Source organism: Cryptomeria japonica, chromosome 3 (genome assembly GCF_030272615.1).
Source record: "Cryptomeria japonica chromosome 3, Sugi_1.0, whole genome shotgun sequence".
In the NCBI taxonomy this organism is placed as follows: Eukaryota; Viridiplantae; Streptophyta; class Pinopsida; order Cupressales; family Cupressaceae; genus Cryptomeria; species Cryptomeria japonica.
Genome location: NC_081407.1, coordinates 578,381,903 through 578,399,212, shown reverse-complemented (window position 1 = coordinate 578,399,212; position 17,310 = coordinate 578,381,903).

Genomic DNA, 17,310 nt, shown 5'->3' with positions numbered 1-17,310 from the left:
AAACCATGCATCATACTCTGTCGTCGTCCTTGGATCTGTTATACCTCTACCCCAACCCTAGAGTAATGGATGCAAAGCATCAAACTCAACAGAAGCAACATGTGGCTATATGCAAACACCCCAATCAGATACCTCCTACGATACGCAAGAGAAGTAAGTAGTAACTATAGGTGTCACCTGTACCTTACCAAACTATCTCAGAATCTGCCCTAGAAGATACATCTCTATAATCCGCTAGGTCTCAAAGGTCCTACCGATCAGATATCTCTGTTATCAGCAGAAATGCATGTGCACTGCATCATCTACCCAACTTGGGCAATCTAAGTATGGTCTCCAAATGAAATGCTACAAAATGTCAAACTGATGTCTCCAATACAAGGTGTTCCCTAAACCCCTGTGTCTAATACCTACTATGTACCTAAAAGCATAAGGCTCACTAGGCTGCAAATCTAAATGAATAACAAGCCTCGAGATAGAGATATGCTTCCATGCACAAGTCTAGAGTAGAGTCACACCACAACTGATAGATCGGTATCCTAGATATAAAATACCATGCAACTGATAGTATAACATGGCTAGTAGACAAGGAACCCACACATACACTCGTCGATGAACAATCATATCATGCAACACTCTGCCCCATCCAACTGGAAATCCATGACCTTGTCTGTCAAGTATCAGTAAACCACCAACAACACCACATAATAAAATAGTCATGTTGTCATAGTCTAATAGAGCCCAAGGGATGTCATAATGACCATTAATCTGCAAATCCTATATCTCACACTCGAAAAGTGCACATAGTCCAGTAATGCCATCATCATGGTCATATACAACTCTCTCACCATGCATAGGAATACACACTATACGCCATACATCCTCTAATGTAATGGATGCCTCACCAATCAGAAGATGAAAGGAACAAGTCTCAGAATGCCACTGCTCTATCAATTCTATAATCATGGCCCTGTTGGTCGTAACCTCTGGAAAGTGTAAAACGTGATATAGACCAAGTTGTCGGATATGCTCAATCTCCTCATCAAGTAAATTAGCACGAAGATCAAGTCCACTAGGTCTTCTCTGTCGACAGTATAACACTCCAATGTTCTCTTGCAATGAGAAAATGTTGAAAACAGATATCGGATCCTGAAAAACAAAATTTTTCAAAACACATGACAAAAATTACATGTACAATGAATGCGTGATAGTTATGACTAATGCAGTACAATTATGACTCTTGCATGACGTTTAAAGCTAATGTGTAATGAAATGAGCACATGCATTACAATACACACTATTGCATAAATGAATGAGTGAATGTGACATGTTTAACATGAAAGTGGAACACTTAAGGCGAATGTGTAGCATTTAGAGTGTTTGTGGTACATTAACAACGTATGCATAAACATCGACAAGTGGTTATGTAATACAATGCAAAAATTGATCAATGAAATTTTTTTGAAAAATAGAAAATAAAAACTAGGTAAAAAATCAAGAAAAAATTAGAAAAATACCATATCGCTAGTCCCAGGAGGTCTCTGATATGAACATACTCGGTCAGATAGATGCAATCGAGCTCTATAACTAGCCATGATGATCAAATACTCGAAAGAAAGCCGACAAATTCTAGAGAAAACAAAGAAATTTACCAAATTACAAATGAGCAAATGAAAACCTAAAAATCTCTATTTATAGCTCAAAATTAGGGCTTCTTGACGCCTCAATGCTCGTGGTCCCCGCGAGCTTTAAACACCTTGTAGCCTACTCAAATGATCTCGAAATTGCATGAAACTTCACATGCTTGCTCATTACACTGATATCGAAAACATGGTCTCAATTTTTGAATTTTTCGACCACCTTTTCCGAGGGGGCATATTACCACTATACAACAGTACCAAGGCATACTGGGGCAAAATTTTTCATTTTCTTTGAAACAATGTCATTTCGACTTTGTCTCAAAGAGGGGAAAATGTAGACACCTAAAAATGTCTCATTGATCATGTTCTAATTATTCCTCTAATTGATTAAATAATTTTTTCATTATTTAATTAAGTTAATTAATCATATTGTTCTAAATTCATATTTCCTCGCCATCTTACTAATTATTGTATTTTATATTTATATCATCATTTAATCATTTTAACCATTTTCTAAATATTAATTAAATATTTATTATTTAATTAATTCTAATTAATTCCCCAATTTAATTAATTGTTATTATTTAAATAGGTTAGTTCTCAATTTCTACCTCTAATCATCTAATCATTCAACCCTCTTCTGAGTATTAATTAAATATTTATTATTTAATTAATTGTAATTTAATCCTTTAAATTAAATAATCTTTATTATTTAATTAAATTCCATTTCTAAATAATTAAATAGTTTCTTTAAATTATTTAATGAACTAATTAATTCTTCTAATTTCATTTAATTTCTTATTTCTTCTAATTTCTTCCAAATTCAAATACAAGTGCATGATTTCAAAAACCAAATTGAAAATCAAAGTCAAGTTCTAAATATATTCAAATGCTAAATTGAATTAAAATAAATTCAATTATTTGAATTAAAATCTCATGCAAAGATTAAATTGAAAATCTAAGTTAAAATGCAAGCACATACTAAATTAATTAATTAAATCAATTAATTAATTAAATCATTATTTCCCCAATCTCTATTTCCATCTTTCAGTTAGCTTTTTCTAAATTAAGCTTTCTTTGTCATCTTCTTGATTTCCTCCAATCATCCTTTTTCTTCTTTCAGTCATTTTTTTCTCAATCAGTTGACTCAAATAATCTATTCAATCTATTATGTTTCACCTCCAAGTCAGCAGTTCAACTATCAATCAGCATGTGAGCTCACCTGAGTTCCACCTCTTGATCATTATGTTCCACCTTTCAATCAATCTTCTCCAAAAATCTATAAATTGAGCATTCAATCTCCATTTTCAACAATCACGAACTTTGAATCTTTGTGTCACTTGCAAGTTACCAGTGTAATATCTGAGAGCCATCATACCACAGAGAAAAGAAGAGCAATGGAAGATATATGCAATCTTGGAATAGGGAGTTTGATTTGAATTATTTTAATTCCTATTTGCTTGATTGTGTTATTTCATTGTTAGTTTGTTAAGATTCTTTGATTAGCTAGGGATTCGTGATTTCCCTTTGCTTCTAGTTGATATTTTATATTGTTTTTAAAGTTGAATTTTACATACGACAGATAGAAACGTGCTTTGTCTTTAGAATGAAATACCAAATTCTTTGATATGTCAGTAGAAGCAGAGTTATCACAGTGAATAACTACTAGTTCATTACAATCTACCCTTATATTCTTCAACATTTTCTTCATCCATAGAAATTGTGTACAGTTAGTAGCAACAGCAACATACTCAGCTTCAGTAGAAGATAAAGAAGTACATTATTATTTCTTGTTGATTCAGGAAACAAGTTTCTTTCAAAAAAAACTTCACCAGATGAGCCTATCAAGGCACCTATAACTCTATCCCAATCCACATTTGTATATGCACATAGTGAAAATCCTTGAAAATATCTGAAAATCCTATTTACCAGAGCAAGGATTAAACATAATCAATTCCTTCCTTCTGAGAATATCCTTTACATACCAATATAGCCTTATTCCTCACAACTTGTCCATCCTCATTCAATTTATTTATAAAGACCCATTTACGTCCAATAACATTCTTATTTTTAGGTCAGGGAACTAAAGTCCATGTGTTGTCCTTTTCTAACCGATCCAATTCCTCTTCCATATCTTACATCCAACATTCATCCTTAAATGCTTCATCTAGTGATGCCAGTAGAAACTAAACATACCTCATCAGCTGCCAGCCTTCTTCTTGTCCAATTATCTCATCTTTTGAATGATTTAACCTTACATACCTAGGAGTCTTCAAACTTTCAGCTCCTCTGCTCTGATCTTTAGTTACTGTTGAATTTTCTGATACTTATGGAGTAACTAGTTCAACATTCTATTCTGGTACAGGTTCTACCGGTTCACTTATAACTATTTCCACTTCCGGATCTCTCTCATAATTTTTGATTTTACCTTTGTTGTTCTCATCCACTTTAACATTTTTACTCTTCATAATTCTCTGCAATCTTTTGTTATACCATCTATATGCTTTGTTTTCATTGGAATAACCAATAAATATCCCTTCATCACATCTAGGATAAAACTTCCAATTCACTACCAAATATTTTGAGGTACCTAACTGTAGATGTATGACCAAACCATAACTCATAAAGTGAATTATTGGTAAACCAAACCAGATCGAAGATCCAACAAATCTTCATCAGTGAACCTTCAAACTGACTTTTCTGAAGATTTGAAATAGGCTTTCAGACCACTACTAGGGCCAATGCAAGATTTGTCATCAATTTTTCTCCCCCTAGGGTGAATTCCTTAGATACCAGATGAGTTTCTTACCGGTGTAGGAACATTCTTCTCTATCGATTGAGTAACTGGGGTATATGCTTTAGCCAAATGAACATCTTGGGTATTTGATTATGTCAGTTGATCCTCAGACTTCATAACCCTCTTCTTCTCATGCTCCTTGTGAATATCATCAACCTTCTGCTTTCCCTTCTCATTATATTTAACAGTTCCTGCTGGTAGGTTCTTGCTTTCGCAAAATTTACCAATCTGTCATATTTTGTTGGATGCATAGCAAGTAACATTATGTTGGAAACCAATAATAGTGAGACGGGGGGTGAATCAGTGTTATACCAAAATAGTAGATTTTAGCCTTAACAAAAAATTCATGCACCAACTGGTATACTGGTATAAACAGACTTGAAAGAAGTAAAGAAACCAATAAGCCAAACACATAAATAAGAACCATAACACATAGATTTATACGTGGAAAACCTTAATGAGGAAAAACCGCGGTGGGATTTGTGACCCACAATATCAATCCACTCACCATATGAAGAGATATTACAATAAATTATGGGCCTGCACTTGAAGGAAGGATTACAACCTAGAGCACACTGCTCAATCATAATAGGAGCCTCACTAACTACATAAAATTCGAGACAACAATCTAGAGAACCGTGAACTGCTAGGATATCATCTTCTATGCCAGAATACAGTTTTGGTTTAAGCTCTATCTGTTCTGATTGAAACCCTAAACCCTTACAGTAAATTCCTCACATACATAGTTTGTCTGATATATTTCATATTACATTACCTCCCTTACTTTATCAGAATTATCTAATCAATCTACTCTAAATACCCTATACAAATTTATGCCTTATGTCGGCTTACAACTATATATACAATATCAGATTACATGTCAGCCATATAACATAAATGAATAAACATTAAAACAAGATGTCGTTGCCAGATCCAAGATAAGTCAGCTTCCAATACTAATAACCTTTACTATACCATGTCATTCGGCATTTTCGGTGACCAAAGAAATCTTCCTGACCTATGAGTGCCGGTGTAGAATCTGTGAAGTGTCTGCTAGTATACCATATGAAGGCAGAACCCAAAAACATGTTTCCATCAATGACAACATAGTGAAACCAACCAATAGAGTGTCATTTTCTAACAATCTCCCCCTTTGGCATTGATGGCAACACTCATGTGAAAAAGTGGTCAAGGTTTCATCTGTCGGTTTCATCCTGCCCTGCTCCCTATGAGCTGAATATGCAAAATACTCCATATCTCTAAAAACTCCTAAAACTCTGTAACTCCCCCTATTGTATGTATGAAACCCTTTTATCCTTTTTCACATCTATACTACTCCCCCTTTGACATTAATGCCCAAAATTTGTAAAAAGAATTGCAAAGAATAAGTACTGTGCACTGAATACCTCCAAAAATGTCTTACTCGAGCTTGACTAGTTTCAATATTTCCAGATAAGCTTTCTCCAGTAACTCTACATAGGTATCCCAACTAGTTTTGAATGTGTCAGAGATAGATACAATTCTACTCAGTAAATATGCAAAGGATTCTTTCTCATTGACCTCTGTCGGTGTGGGCTTTCCTAGCATATCTATGCATTCCTTCTTATGTACATAGAGGGAATCCAATCTTGGACTCACCAAACCTCTCAGACTTCTGGCTCTCTGAATTATTTAATCTCTTTCCTTTTCAAGAGAAGAAATTTGGTTCTCCAAAGTCAAAATTTGTTAATCAATTAATGTTGTCAGTGAAATTAGTCCATCAGAAGAGTTAGCAACGCTAGCAATTTTCTCCTGTATCTCTTTTATCTTTTTATCTACATTTGTTGTAAGTATCTCAGTATTACAACATACCCTGTATATGTTTGTACATTGTTTCAAAGAATTTAATATCAAAATTATCTTCTCCTTAATCTTTTTCTTTTCTCTCTCAATGATCTGATCAAAAGCGGCTCTATTAACCTGAGTGAATCTTTCAAGTGCTTGTCGGTTAGAGATATTCTATAAGGATTGAAAGTCTTTTGATATGTGCTCAACTATTATCTTAAGCTTACCGGAAGGGCTCGCTTCATTTTCAATCTTACATTATGGGACCAATCTATGCAAAACAGTGATGGATTGATCTATAATCCTCTTGTCCGTGGTTCCCTCCTTCATTAGTTTCTTAGAAGCCATCATCATCAATTCTGTGGGACTCATCTCTGTAATGGTTTTCTTTTTTACTAGAGAAGTGTCAATTTTCAAAAATGATGTGCCAGCAACTGGTTCCTTACTAGATTCCCATGTTTTCTATGATGATTTATCCTTTATTACCTCCTCACTTGCACCGGTGGCTTCACCAATTAGTGTAGTCTGTGCAACTATCAGTTCCTCTCTAGGAATAATATCCTCAACGTGTACATTAGTATCTAGAGTACAATTGTCCTCAATGTTAGTATTATGTACAATCTTCTCGGTATTAACCGGTGTTTCAGTATTTTTCTGTATATTTGTGTTTACTGGTTGCTCAATTTCCACTATCTTGATATTCTTCAAAATTGAGGGTGGAGTACCCATGATCCCTTTTCATTTCCCTTCAACTGAGGTATCTACAGTATCTGTCTTTGTCTCCAATGAAGTAAAGAATCCTTTTTGTTCTTCCAAAAATTTTATCCAAGCTTTTTGAGTTTCCTTTATTACTTCATTCATTCTCCTTGGCATCAGGATAGTTATACTATGTTTTCTATTGAATACCATTCTATCTGCATCCTCAATTATCTTATCCATTTCATCTGGAGTTATACTAACATAGATAGCTAAAAGTTCTTGCATTTTAATGTGTTTATCTTCTTTCATAGCAGATAACCTTCTAGCATCTAACATGTTATATAACTCAGCTGGTATTTCATTTTCAATCTCTACTAATGCTTTCTTATAAATATCTAAGTATAATAGGATTGCATCCTCTACCTCTCTCTGCTCATCAACCTCTAATTTTTCATAATAAAACTTAACATTCTTCAGTCTGCCATCTTTAGTTATTTCATCAACAATTTCTACACAAGTTTTAGGTGTAACCTTACCAGAATTAGTGTCATCCTTCTTCTTCCTCTTGATAGTACTAGATGTAGTTGTATGTGTAGCCTTAGGTGCTTGATTTTGTGCCGGTAACTTGATTGTGACCTTTCTAATTGGTTTTTTCTTTGCTTCTATCATAGGTTCTTCCAGTTTCTTCCTAACAACCCTCCTGAAGGCTAAAGGTGTGTCATCCTCTAACTCAAAATCTACAGTTGTAGGTTCAATGTGAACTACCGGATCCTTCCTCTTTCTCCCTTTCTCTGGGACAACATCAATGAGTTCCTTTATGTCCTTTGAGACCTCGTATAGAAATTTTCTTTCTTTTCCTTCTTATTTTCCCTTTTCTTCCGATTGAACTCTGTTTCAACCTCTAGAGTCTTCTGATGTGCAGTTGCATAGGGTTTGTCTACCTCATCTATTTCTACATCAATTAGCATTTTCACACAAGCATCAAGAATCTATGCATCTACCTCATATCCCATTTCCTCTATCCAAATCTTCTAGGGCTTGACTGCCTCCATGAGAGTGACATGCTTCTTAACCATAAAACATATATTGTTAGAGTATTTCTCTACTATACACTTAGTATTATTATCCTAGACCTAATAGATTTTTGAAAAGCCTTGAAATAACCCCATATCTTATCATCTTTATGACTTCCTAATGCAATAATTGATTGTTCTAACTGTCTTCCTACCAGAATGTCAAAAGCCCATTGTTTCCTAACAGAACCAGGTGTATCATTTAGAAAGTATAACATCAAGCAGACTAACAAATTTCCATACCAAAAGGTGCCCTTCTTCTCACCTTTAATCTTTTGTAAGTTGATCAATAACTCTTAAAGCATCCAACCGGCAATATCTAACTTTACATTCTCTCTCATCATCTTATATGCAGCCAAAATACATGAACTAGAAACAAAATTCAATCACTTTTACTGAGTTACCTTGTATCCTATGAACATGCTACCAAACTTTATGTTGGTGTTGGTGATAGTGCTCACTTTCATTGATCTCTTGTCAAATATGGCGTTAGTGATCTGCCTCATGAAATTGTTTGACACTTTCTTATTCAGATGTTTCCCTACCGATGGAAAAACTCTAATTGCTCGGATGGCTTCCTTAATGATTTTATAAGGTTTGTCTAAACATATGAGTTCCCCATGTACTCTGCTCACTACATATCTAATTATTTCATCCTCAAACTCCAGAATATCTAGAATATCTGTAGACCCTAGATATTCAATGTGTTGATATGCTGGTTTAATCTTTCTAGATTCTTCCATTACTTCATTCATATACATTCCCTTGATCTCTGCAGTTCCTAAGTCCTTTATATGACACTGTATGTATTCCCTAACATCTTCTACATACACCACTCCCTTCAAAACGTGAGAAAATGCTCCAACTGAATCTCCCTTGGTAGCCACATGTGGATACCACTTGAAAATTGGCCTGGGGTAGTCCTTAACCTCTACTACAGTTGGATTTGCAACTAAAATAAGAACAGAAGATGATCCCACTTCCATGTTTCAAGAAAAATACCTTTTATTTGCTCTCTATGAAAAAATTCAACAATTTCTTCCAGAAGCCAATGTGATCGCTCAAGAAGAAATCTAATTGCCTTTGAATAGCCTCTTATCTCACTTAGTTTCTCTAAATCACTCTGAAATTGCTCTGAATACAACATGATTAACAACGAAGTGTATTGGACCTTTTATCCTTTGAAAGAAAAACCCTAATCTTCCATTGACATAAATGACTACTGGTAAAAGATATCAGATCTCGCTCAAAACATATCCATGCCAGATAATCTTCTCCAATATCTAGAAAATCTTCCAGAACCTCTTCCTAGGGCACATGCAACATCTTCATGTATTTTGCCTACCCCTAAGGCATCTGCCTTAGTTGCCAGGTGAGCTCACTATCGATGCAAGAGCAGCCTCTTCTGTCGAATAGGTAACCGGGACATTCCCATCTGATGATTGCTCTTCAGGATTCCTAATCCATCTCTGAGTATGATCTTGTTGGATTTCACTAACCTTCTCTTTTCCTTTTTAATTTGATCCTCCATTACTAACCGATGGATTTCTGCTAGAACTACAAAACCTAGTAATATGTCCAATTTTAGTGCATGCATAACATCTAACATTGTTCTTCTAAATTACTTTGCTAAAACCGGTGAAATTTCTTGACCTGCACTGATTAGCCATATGTCCAAATTCTCTACAAACATAGCATTTTACATTCATTCTGCAATCTTCTATCTTATGACCAATTTTATTACATTTAGAACATTTACCAAGAGAAGAATCAGGGTTCTACCATTTAGAACATTTATCTTCTGTCTTATGACCAAATTTATTGCAAATAAAGCATCTACCATTAAATTTATAAGCATTGAATTGTCTTACTGGTGTCATATGGTTTTGATCTTCATTAGCAGTACCGGAACTCTATCCTTGCTCAAATCCAAGTCCACTGGAATCTCTAGTTTGCCTTTATCTCTTCAATAAATCATCAAGTTGTGTTGAGATGATCTTAAATTTTTCTTTGTACTCACTTGCAGTAGTTAAATAATCTCTTAGTATTTTCATTTGTCTCTCAAGCTCTTTCTCATTACTCTGGGATTGTACTAAATCAGTTCTCAACATATCATTTTCATGAACCAGCCAACCACATTCTTCAAACTTTTTCTTCAGGGATACAACAATATTTTCTTCCTTTTCCTTTATGTCTTCAATCTCCTTAGACATCCTCATATTTATAGCTTGCATATAATTCTTCATAACCATGTTTTCCTGACTCAATTTCTGACATTGTTCCTTAAGTGCATTTTTCTCTTCATCATCCTGATTTTGCAAAAGTTCCTTCCTCCTAGCTTGAATAGATGATAGCCTCTCTTGTAGGACAAGAATGAATTCCTTATGGGAATTCAACTCATCTTGTAGCTTTAAGTTCTTCAATCTTTCAACATCATAATCTTCAAGTGCCATCTCAAGCTGCTTCTCCAAAACCATTTTAAATGATTCCGGTTTCAAGATCTTCCTCAAGCTATTAAACTTACTTTGAGGCACAAGGATCTAATACTAATTGTTAGAAACCAATAATACTGAGAAGGGGTGGTGAATCAGTGTTATACCAGAATAGTAGATTTTACCCTTAATAAAACATTCATGCACCAACTAGTATACAAGTATAAATATATTTGAAAGAAGTAAAGCAACCAATAAGCCAAACACAAAAATGAGAACCATAACACATAGATTTATACATGGAACACCTCAATGAGGAAAAACCATGGTGGGATTTATGACCCACAACATTAATCCACTAGCCATATTAAGAGATATTACAATATATGATGGGCATGCACTTGTAGGAAGGCTTATAGCCTAGAGCACACTGCTCAATCACAATAACAGCCTCACTGACTACATAAAATTCTAGACAACAATCTGGAGAAGTGTGAACCACTAGGATAGCATCTTCTATGCCAGAATACAGTTTTGGCTTAAGCTCTATCCATTCCAGTTGAAAGCCTAAACCCCTTTACCATAATAACCCTTACAATAAATTCCTCACATACATAGTCTCTCTAATAGATTTCACATTATATTCGCATCATGATCCATTTCATTACCTCCCTTACTTTATCAAAATCATCTAATTAATCTGTCGTATATACCCTATACAAATTTATGCCTTCTGTCACCTTACAAATATATATACAACATCAGATTACATGTCGGCCATATAACATAAATGAATAAACATTAAAACAAGTTGTCAATGATGAATCCAAGATAAGTCGGTCTACAATAACGATAACCTTTATTGTACCATGTCAGCCTGCATTTATAGTGACCAAATAAATCTTCCTGACCTATCGGTGCCAGTGTAGAATCTTTGAAGTGCCTATCGGTATACCATATGAAGCTAGAACCCAAAAACATGTTGCCATCAATGACAACATAGTGAAACCAACCAATAGAGTGTCAATTTCCAACATATTGTTCTTCTAAATTGCCTTGTTGTATCCTTGATCATTACTTGACCTACATTGACTAGTCATATGTCCAAACTTTCCACATGCATGACATCTCATATTCATTCTACAATATTTTGTCCTATGACCATAATTTTTACAAGTTGAACACTGACCGGGAACTGCATTATTATTATGATTTATTATATTCCTACATTGACTTGCTCTATGACTAAAGTTATTGCAAACAAAGCATCTACCATTAAATTTATGTGGATTGGGTAGTCTTATCGGTGATCACTGATTCTGGTTGTCTGGTAAATTCTCCTTATTTGCAGTACTAGAGTTTTCTCCATGCTCAAATCCAAGACCTGTAGTGTCTATAGTGTCTTTTTGATCCTTCAGTAATTCATCAAGCTTTGTAGAACTAACCCTGAAATTTTCTTTGTATTCATTTGAAGCATCCAGATCTCCTCTTGGGACTATCATAATCCTTTCCAACTCTCACTCATTATTTTGTGATTAAACCAATTCAGTTCTCAAAACATGAATCTCATGCACCAACCTAATGCATCCTCAGATCTATCTTTCAGAGATATATCAAGATTTTCTTCATTCTTCTTTTGATCTTCAATCTCCTTAGACATCCTCATGGTTAGGGCTTGAATTTAATTCTTCATGACACCATTCTCTTGACTCAGCTTCTGAAATAATTTATTAAGGGCATTCTTCTCTCCATCATCCTGATTTTGTAATTGATCACATAGTTCTTTCCTTTTAGCTTTAGCAGATGATAACCTCTCCTACAGGTTAAAGATGAAGTCCTTCATAGATCTCAACTCATCTTGTAACTTCATGTTCCTCAACCTTTCAGCATCATTGTCTTCAAGAGCTACTTAAAGTTCCTTCCTCAAACTTATCTCCATAGATTCTGGATTCAGGATCTTCCTCAAGATATTAGACTTACTCTGAGGAACTAGGCTCTGATACCAATTGTTGGAATCCAAGAACATTGAGAGGCAGGGAGGTGAATCAATGTTCTACTAGAATGAATAAATTTAACCTTATTAACACAACTCACCAACCAATAAACATAAAAGCATATAGAAATAAGCAACAATGCAATCACAAAGATGAACACCATAACACCACAAATTTATATGTAGAAAAACTTAAAGAGGAAAACCCATAGTGGGATTGAAGACCCACAATATCTATCCACTGATCAGATGAATAAATATTAAAATAAGGGGCCGACACATACATGCAGGTCAATAGCCTAGAGCACACTACTCATTACAAAAGGAACCTCACTGACTACAACAAACATCGAACTAAATGAAGATTGAACTGCAACAATAGCATCTCCTATGCTTGAATATAGTTTTGGTTAAGCTCAATACCAGAGGTCTTAAACCTCTTACATAAAATCAATTCAATCACCTATGATTGAACAAAATCTCTGCATAAAATTACAACATTATTCGCATAGAGATAATCATGTAACCCACATATCATGATCTACAAAGAGATCTTACATCATACTTATACCAACCCCAGATGTAAACAATTAGGTCAGCCACCTAAAAGATAATACAATAGATCCCTTACATAATCTCGCAAACCAATGATAGACCAAGTCAGCCTAAGAATAAAATAACATAAACAAAACAATAAGTCCAACTGGTGATGCATCAGGAGCATCAACCAACATGTTACATAAACCGATCAATAACCTAACAAAATAACATAACTAGAATAGGTTCGGTGCTAAATACAACACCACCAATCAAATTGAACACAAACAAGATAACCATCAACATTCTGATAACCTTCTAGAAGCTACAATAAAACACCACTTATTGGATTCATCACAAGATCTTCAACAAAGCTCTGTTGGTAAAACCCTTACAGGTAACCAAAAGGCTTACTAGAATAAATGATAGCATCTAGATCATCAAATCCCAAACTAGCTGAATGTGATACACATTTGGAACACATGAATAACTAATCCAAACCAATTCCACAAGAAGGAACATATCCCTAGTATGTTCATCATAATCCAACCACACTACTGGAACTCGGTAGACATCAAAACAGCTAGTGTTGACATCAATGACAAACATCAATGCAACACATAATCAATTTCTCCAAATTGCCAACAATCAACACCATTGATTATAGGAATCAAGATGTTTTGAATATCTGAGGTGTGGACTTGACTCTCAAACAATAGGTATCTCTATGTACATAGGTTCGCAAAAATCGATGATGGTGTAAATGTGAGATTGTAGGATCATACAAGAGAAACCATCAAACACATCATACCAAAAAAATAATGCCGCATTATACACCAACCAAGACATGCTGAGATATAGGATGATCAAGGAATCCCTAAACAGGTACAGTTATGGGACACAAAATAAAAATCAAAGAGAAAAGATCAATCATGCAAACAACATGCACATAACCAGATAATATCTCTTACTAAGAGTAGGACATGGATTTGGATAGACTATCAGACATGGGAAGGATACATCCAGATGGGCAGGAAGATGGATTTGGATAAACTGCTAGACATGGGAAGGATGCATCTTGATGGGCAGCATACCGTTAGATTGATATATGCAAGAGACTAGATGGTGTGTGGGATCTCTAGGTGAGAGGATTATTGCTTGGATGTAATTAACATAGTATGGATGGGTGTTTGGATTACATGTAAGTTAGTATAAGCTCAAGTTGATGGGAAAATATTAGTGTGATGGGGATTATAAATGTTTTAGATAAAATGGGAGGGGGAGTGAATAGGATTGGATGGTATGGGGAATATGATATGATATGATGGGATTGGTTTGTGGATATAAGATAAATGGAGGGGTACCAATGATATGTAAGAGGATGGATGGATGGATGGGGAGATTTCTTGGATAGGAGATGGAGGGATTAAGAACATGGATGGTGATAGGATATAGAGACTATAGGATGGAGGATAGGTTGAATGGGGATCTAAGAACTATGTTGCAAAGGAGGAAAAGTGCCTCACTAAAGGTAGTGAAATTAAGGATATATGGATGGTGGATAAAGATGTATGATATGGAAGAATATTGTGCAAGGGATATGGATGGTGGAAGAATGAACACTTGCATTTTCCCAAAGCATGCATGGATATTATTTTTATTTTAGCATGGTCAAGATCAAAGATAGGAATGGAGGATGCATTTTTATAGAATGAGAAATATGAGATGGAGGATATGGATAGGATAGTCAAGATCAATGATAGGGAAGGAGGATAGGCTTAGACAGGATGAGGATAGAGGATAATGAATATGGATAATGCAAATGGAAAGATAACATGGATGAAGCTTGCCTCCAAGTGTAGAGTGAAAGAAGATGGGGGGACTACACATGACACTTTTTCAGGCATCTTTTTTTGTTTATGGTATATATGCTATAATAGACCGAGAACGAAAAGAGATACGAGATGAATTGGGATTGACTTGGTAAATGGATGGGATGGGAGATATGGATAGGTGGAAGTTGGACAATTTTCTCACACCAAGTTTTGAAGTTTGGATGTGGATTTTGGGTAGACATGTGACCTTGAAATGATGAGAATGGGGGGATAAGTTAGGATTGGATAGACTTGATACAAAAAAAGTAATGAGATGATGTTAGATGAAGATGAGCACTAGGACTTAGCAACTTTACATTGGATTGATTTGATTTTATTGGATTGTGTTGAATTTGATTAGATTGGATTGGTCCTTGGGTTAGGACAAGATTGATTTGGATTAAAATGAAACCTTAGCCCTTGGATTAGGAATTAAGTGAGGCGTGAAAGGATCCAAATGATTAAACCTTCTTCTACTTAGGGTGGACTTACGTGCCTAAGAAAAATAGGGAAAAGGATCCAAATTATTAAGCCTTCTTCTACTTAGGGTGGACTTGCATGCCTAAGAAAAATAGGGCAAAGGATCCAAATGATTAATCCTTCTTCTACTTAGGGTGGACTTGCGTGCCTAAGAAAAATAGGGTGAAGGATCCAAATGATTAAGCCTTCTTGTACTTAGGGTGGACTTGCATGCCTAAGCAAAATGAGGAAAGGGATCCAAATGATTAAGTCTTCTTCGACTTAGGTGTCATGCCCAAACTTTTGGGCATGAACGGGATAATTCTTTTTTAAAATAACAACCTAATAACATTAAATTTGCTAAAACAAAATGCACTAACATGTTTTGTCTTAACTATGTACTGAGTTAACTCTAACCACTAACTCAAGTAAGCAAAAATAATTTAAAATTAAATTGCGGAATACTAAAAGAATTATTTATTATCTCATCTATTTTAATCAATAAATTAACTTAGTCATAACTCACTAAAATTAATTGATGAAGAGAATATTAATCTCCAATAATCATTAATTCCTTTTAGGAACTAATTAAATTAGTCCTAGCACTTAGATGTATTGATGCCTAAATTTTATTTTAACAATAATTAAAATGTAGTTAACTAATTCGACTAAAGGGTGATTAAATTTGTAATGAATATTCCTTTAAAGTTTAATCTCATCAGAAACCTATATTTAGGTGAACTAAAAATTTTCCTATAGTCAAATAACTTACAAACAGAATAAATTTCCTAAATGATTAACTCCTATCTAATTTAAAATTTAAGAATTCATATTTAAATGTTTATTTAACATATATAAAATATGAATGTTAAATAAACTAATTGAATTAAAGTCAAATTTATACATCCATAATTTTAAACTATATATATATATATATTAAACACCTATATTTATATGTGAGGATATTCCCCTTTTTTTTTTAAACATACATTATTTTCAAATTACCCATGAACCCTAATTTTAAATATTATAAATAAAACCCATTATCTTAACCTCCCTTTTATTTCTTTTAAAATATCAAGTTTACCCTAACCCCAATCGGGTTAAGGTTCCATGATTTTTTTTTGTGTTGTAGGGAGGAGCCCCGAAGGGAAGCTGTGGCCATGGAGGAGGATTGGCAAAGGTTTTTTTTTGGGGGGGGGGAAGGGTTGCTAATGGCAGCGGCGGTGCCGAGCGTCGCCCCCTATGTGTCCACATAGTGGCGGGCCGTGGGCGTTGCCCACTATGTGCCCACACAATGGCAGGTCACGGGCTGCCCACTATGTGTCCACACAATGGGTTCAGCCCCCCCAAAACCCCTTTTTATTATATTTATTTTATTTTTTAAAATTTATTTTAAAAATAAATTGATATGTATTTATATATATTTATATATATGTGTGTGTGTGTGTGTGTTTATATATTTTAAATATAATTGTATATATATATTTTTTTTGTATGTATATATAGATATATTTTAGATGCACAAGATTTCTAGGATGATTTTACCATGCCAATATATGTTATTATTTTAATCCTTTGAACAGATTAATTAAATCATTCAATTTTAGATCAATGTATTACTTTATTTTTTTGATAACCTTGCTACTTAAATTAGAGATAGACTAAATAATTTAGATTTATTTTCTGCAATAAATGATTGACAAAAATCCAATACAATTAAACAACAAGTATAGAATATGATATTAATTAAATTAACTAGCCTATTTAACTCTAGATTTTATTTTCTGCAAATAAGTAAATGACGGAAATCAATAAATTCAACAACAATTATATAAATGTGATATTATTTAAATTTTGTTGGCAATATTGCATTATAATAGACAATGAGAGATTGTTGGCATTTCATCAGGATATTGAGAAGGTTGTTGATGATTATGGATATAACTGATTAAAGATGTTTTAGTGTCTTGATATTATTATTT